This window comes from Ornithorhynchus anatinus, chromosome X1 (genome assembly GCF_004115215.2).
Source record: "Ornithorhynchus anatinus isolate Pmale09 chromosome X1, mOrnAna1.pri.v4, whole genome shotgun sequence".
NCBI lineage: Eukaryota > Metazoa > Chordata > Mammalia > Monotremata > Ornithorhynchidae > Ornithorhynchus > Ornithorhynchus anatinus.
The window spans coordinates 41522758-41529426 of NC_041749.1; positions in this window are offsets into that span (position 1 = coordinate 41522758).

A 6669-nucleotide genomic window follows, 5' to 3' on the forward strand; every position below is an offset into this window, starting at 1 on the left:
TCCGTCACCAACTGCACACACAGACTCTCCAAAGCTTCTGTCTTCTGCATCCTTCAGCGAGGATGAGATGAGGGTTGATCATCTATATAGAGAGGTGGCATGGCATAGTAGGTAGAGCACAGACCTGGAAGTCATGAGGTCATGGGTTCTAATCCTGGCTCTGCCACATGTCTGCTATGTGACCCTAGGCAAATCACTTTCCTGTGCCTCAGTTACTTCATCTGTAAAATGGGAATTAAGACTATGAGCTCCATGTGGGACAGGGACTGTGTCCAACCCGATTTGCTTGTATTCATCCCAGTGCTTAGTTCAGTGCCTGGCACATAATAAGTGCTTAACAAATATCATAATCATCATTATTATTATTATATAAAGCCCTAAAGATCTAATATTTCCATCTTTCCTTTTAGAGACTGTAAACTCCTTATGGTCAGAGATCGAGTCTACCAACTCTATTGTATTGTACTTTTCCAACTCTTAGAGGAGCACTTTCTGTGCACAGAGTAAAGTGCCCAATAAATCCATTGATGAATACCTCTTTCATATCCTACACCTCTTTACCCAGGTCATCAGGTGATTGGTTCCTTAAATTATATGCTTGAGGTTCAGAGGATTAATCTATCATTCAATCCTGATTAAGCTTTCATCTCCCTCCCTCTTCCCCCACTTACTACTCTATCTCTTCTGTTATACCTAAGCACTTAGGTACTCACCCCCATGGGAGATCTATAAATTCTGTTGCTTCCTCCTAACATCTAATTTGTTTTAGTGTCTATATCCCTCACTAGATTGCAAAGAACAGTGCTTGGCACATAGTAAGCGCTTAACAAATACCATCAATATTATTAAATTCCTGGAGGACCTGGATCATGCCTACTAACTATTGTACAGTGTTCTGCAGAGTAAGAAGTCAGTAAATACTATTGATTACTTAATAATTAGTCAGAGGACCTGGGTTCTAATCCTGGCTCCAACACTCATCTGCTGTGTGACCTTGGGCAAGTCATTTAATATCTCTGTGACTCAGTTCCCTCATCCGTAAAATGGAGATTCAATACCTGTTTTCCCTCCTACTTTGACTGTGAGCCCCATGTGGGACCTGATTATCTTGTATCTACCCCATTGCTTAGTACAGTGCTTGGCACATAGTATACTCTGACCAAATACCACAAATGTTATTGTTTTCATTAGTCTATCTTGCTAAATCACTAAGAGGGCTTTGAGATTTCTACTAAATTAAATCTCCTCTACAGCTTCCTCCTTTCCAAATGCATTATCCTTGAAATGGGTAACTGGTTAAAACAAAACTAAACAACTCTTTCATCTCTCAATCACAGTCAAGGGTATTTCTTGAGTGCTTACTGTGTGTGGAACACTGTACTAAGTGTTTGGGAGAGCACTATAAAACAGAACTGGTCATCACGATCTCTGCCCACAAAATGCTTACAGTCTAGAGGGGTCTATAGTATAAAAATGAACAAGCTTGCAAGGAGAGCTTTTATAAATTTTCCTCTCCTTTTTCTCTATTGAACTGATGTGGAACACTCTTAAGTAACTCTATCAAATTCACACCGGTCTATGGGGCTTTCCAGACTTCCTGTCCTCCACTCCATATTTCCGTGGTATTGGAATTTTTGTCAAATTTACAATACAACAGAATCTGTTTCCGTGGAAATCCCATCCTGTCACAACAAAAAAAATTATAATAAGATTGTTCTCTAGACCATCTGACCAAGTAGAAGAAAGAGAGCAGAAAATGTCAAATGAGATATGGAAAGTCCTAAAACTCAACCAGTAGTAATAGTGAGAGATTTCAATTGATCTTTGCACAAATGGAAGAATAGCTAAACAGACTAGATGGAAAGAGATTTTTAGAATCTCTTTCTAGGTATAGAAAGAGGTATAGAAAATATCCTGGATTTTCCTTCTGATCAGAGGACAGTACTATTTGCCGAAAGAATGTGTGACAGCCATACTTCAAAGTTAATGTGAAATTTTGGGGAAGGAGAGCAAAAAACACAGAAGGATGATACATTTTAGAAATGAGAATTATGCAGAGAAGTGAAACTAGTTAGTGAAAGCTGCTAAAAAACAAGAAACAAGAGGTTTGGAGGCTGTGAAAAAGTCACCATCGGCTGTCCTTCATTTCTGTACTTATTTTGCACACTTGTACATATCTTTAATTTATTTTAATGTCTGTTTCCCCCTGTAGAAAGTGTGCTCTTTGTGAGGGCAGGGAACTTGTCTACCAACTCTGTTGTATTCTCCCAAGTGCTTAATGCAGTGGTCTGCACAAAGTAAGTGCTTAATAAATGCCATTGATTGATTGGTTGATTGAAGAGGGCATTGCAGATGGTAAGATTCTACCCATGGAGGTGATTGTGGCTGAAAAGACAAAGGCATAACCGATATTCCTTTTTTCATGGCGTACACCTAAAGATGGTTTCTTGTTAATACTTTTGTCCCATCCAGGGCTTGTCTTTGTTTGGAGCCCTTGTTTGGCCAGCCAGTGCTTTCCTCAAGGAAAGAAGTCCCCTTTCTGTTGCTTCCCACAGGATGGGCCTTTCTACTGCAGTGGGCTCCAAATAGTCCACTGTTAATGTCACATACCACTGATGATTGCTTGGGGTGAGGCTTCACTGTGTCTTTAAACTATGTAAACTTCTGTCCTGAAATTCCATTCCCCTTCAAATTCCCCAGACCACAGCTCCCTCCATGTTCAATCAATCAATCAAATTTATTGAGCACTTACTGTGTGCAGAGCACTGTACTAAGCACTTGGGGGAGCACTTTCCCCAATTTTCTTCTCCCCAGTTGATATTCCCCCACAAATACCATAAATATCACCTCAGCCCTGGTACTCAGAGCCAACTATAGCATACACTGATATACAGAAAATTGTTAAAGTACTTAATCATTTACTTATCCATCTTTCCATTCTTATTTCTCCTGTAAATAATTTTGTGTTTGTCGCTCTCAGTTTGTAAGATTTTTCTTCCTCTTCGTTCTCTCTCAACCACACTCATGCACATATACTTTATATTAATATCCATCTCCCCCTCTGGACTCTAAGTGCATTGTGGGAAGAGAATATTTCTACCAACTCGATTATACTGTACTTTCCCAAGAGCTTGGTACAGTGCTCTGCACACAGTAAGTGTTCAATAAATATGACTGCTTGCTTGCTTGATTGATTGCACATAGTAGGAAATCAATGCTATTGATTTATCGACTGACTGATTCTTCTCTCCAAGGTTGCAGTGCCCATTTTCATTCACCCTCCTGCTCTCATCCATTCTCCATATATATCTAAACCAGCAGAGCTGTGTTGCCATAATCCTTAATTCAGGGTTGGTGAGCTGACTGCGTTCCAGCCTCTCACTGTTGGTAACCTTGTCTTACCACATGATGTGGAATGTGGCTTAAGCACTTAGTACAGTGCTGTGCTCACAGAAAGTGCTCAATAAATGCCAGTGATGATGATGCTGATGATCTTCTCCAAGAGGCTTTCCCCAACTCAGGCCTCTTTTCCCCAAGTCCCCTTCCCATCTGTGTGTTCTATGCATTTGGATCCATTACCAGCCCCACAGTACTTATATGACAATCCATAATTTATTTATTTAACCCTCTAGGCTGTAACCTGGGAGGGAATGTGTCTACCAACTGTATTGTACTCTCCCAAATGTTTAGTATAGTGCTCTGCACACACTAAGTGCTTAATAAGTACCATTGATTTATTGATGATTTACTGTTTTTTTATGGTATTTGTTTAGTGTGTACTACTGCTGGGCCAAATACAAGCTAATTTGGTTGTACATAGTCCATGTCCCATGTGGGGCTCACAGTCTTAATCCCCATTTAACAGATGAGGTAACTGAGGTACAGTTAAGGGACTTGACCAAGAACACACAGCAGACAAGTGGCAGAACCAGGATTAGAACGCAGGTTCTTCTGACTCCCAGTCCTATGCTCTATCCACTAGATGCCACTGCTTCTCTGAGGTTTAAGTTGGAGCTGGTAAAAATTCTCAAGGGGGGGGGGGGGGGGTGTGTGTGTGGTGTGTGTGTGTGTGTGTGTGTGTGTGTGTGTGTGTGTGTGTGTGTGTGGTGTGTGTGTGTGTGTGTGTGTGTGTGTGTGTTCAAAGTCCTAAAAAAGTATGCGCAACACAGCAGCTTCATAGACTCTCAGTTTGTTAGGGAATTTTATGCTCTCTTGCCACCACACATGGCTTAGTGGAGAGAGCACAGGCTTGGGAGTCAGAGGATGTGGGTTCTAATCCCAACTCTGCCACTTGTCTGCTGTGTGACCTTGGGCAAATCACTTAACTTCTCTATGCCTCAGTTACCTCATCTGTAAAATGGGGATTAGGACTGTGAGCCCCACGTGGGACAACCTGATTACTTTGTATCTATCCCAGCACTTCGCACAATCCTTAGCACATAATAAACACTTAACAAATTCCATCATCATTATTATTATTACTACCAATCTGCCAATAGCCAAGCTGATCTTTTGATGATGTTTCTACTTCCTTGTAAATGTACATAATTGGATGGTGGACTTCTAAGGAAGCAGAATTCAGTGAGAGCATTAAATGAAATTAGATGAAAATCCTTCAACGTGTGTGGTATTTCCTAGGTGTATTGTGTTATATAACTTTAGTTTGCTTCAGATTTATTGTCACTCCATAGGGTTGTGCCTAAGCAGCAAAGTGAGTCATAATCAATTGCATGTACTCTTATGCATAAGCTTTCAGGTAAGTGCTTTTTGTTCATGCTTACATCCAGCAAATCTGACTTTCACTTCCAGGTTTTTCATTGCATTCTCAAGCAGAGAGACATAGACTAGGTCGAACAGGACTAGAATTGTACTCTCCCAAGAGCTTAGTACAGTGTTCTCACACAGTAAGAGTTCAGTAAATATGACTGATAGAGCTAGTCCAATTCCACTCCAACAGCGATGAGGAAAAGGTCAGACACAGCCCCATCAACTCTGACCTGACCAACCATTGCGCCAGTCAATCGATAACAGTTACTGATCACTTACTGTGTGCAGAGCACTACACTAAGCACTTAGATGAGTACAATAAAATGAATAGGCATGATCTTTGTCCTCAGAAAGCTTACAATCTAGCAGAGGACACCAACACTAAGATAGCACACATAGAAGGAAGAAGAAAATGAGGATGTGGAAGTGAGTTAGTGCTTAACTAATAGAGTGTGTAAGACATGAATAAAAGTACTTATAGTTCAGGTACTTAAGAGCTGCAGAACTTCTGAACAGGTAGTAGCTGCATGAGTGCTGGTGAAATTAACTGGGGAAGGCCTCCTGGAGGAGAGTGATTTCCAAAGGGCTTTGAATATGGATAGAGACTGTGGTTTACCATATTGGAAGGGAGTGGGAGCAAATGGACAAGAGGTCAGCACTGCGAGCGCAACAGTGAATCACAGTGAGTAGGTTGCTTTGAAAGAAACCAAGCATGCAAACTGGGGTGTAGTCAGAGAAGAGAGTGGCATGGTATTTGTTAAGCACTTTCTATGTGCCAGGCCCTATACTAAACCCTGGATAAGTAGAAGTCTAAAACAGAAGTTCTTATCTTCCCACCCAAACCCTGTCTTCCCCCTGATTTTCCCAACTCCGTAGACAGCACCATCTTTCCTGTTTCACAAGCCTTTAACCTTGGCATTATCCTTGACTCTTCTCTTTCATTCAACCCACATATTCCCACATAGGGAAGCAGCATGGCCTAATGGCCTAGTGGAAAGAGCATGGGCTTGGGCATCAAAGGATGTGGGTTCTAATCTCAACTCTCCCTCTAGTCTGCTGTGTGTCCTTGGGCAAGTTACTTAACTTCTCTGTGTCTTAGTTACCTCGTCTGTAAAATGGGGATTAAGACTGTTAGCCCCATTTGGGATAGGAACTGTGTCCAACCTGATTACCTTGTATCTTACTTCAGTGCTTAGAACAGTGCTTTGCAGTCCTTAATGAATACCATAATCCTTATTATTAATATTATATTCAATCTAACACTAAATTCTATCAGTTCTCCCTTTACAACTTTGCTAAAATCTGCTCTTTCCTCTCCATCCAAATTGCTGCCATGTTAATACATCACATCCATTTCTGCCTTTATTACTGTATCAGCCTTTTTGTTGCCCTCTCTGTCTCTACCCACTCCAGTCCATACTTCACTCTGTTGCCCGGATCAATTTTCTACAAAAATGTTCAGGACATGTTTCCCCACTCCTCAAGAACTTCCAGTGGTTGCCCATCCACCTCCACAGCAAACAGAAGCTACTCACTATTGGCTTTAAAGCAGTCAAGCAGCTTGTCCCATTCTACCTCACCTCATTACTCTCCTACTAAAACCCATCCAGCACACTTTGTTTGTCTAATGCTAACCTTCTCACTGTACCTCGATCTTACCTATCTCACTGCTGACCTCTCAGCCACATTCTGCTGCTGGCCTGGAATACTCTCCCTCCTTATAATCCGACAATTACTCTACCCCACTTTAAAGCCTTATTGATGGCATATCTCCTCCAAGAGGCCTTCCCTGATTAAGTCCTCCTTTCATCTTCTCCGACTCCCTTCTGCATCTCCCTAACTTACTCCCCTTTATTCACTCCCCCTCCCAGACCCATGTATATGTAAAAGTAAATGTACGTA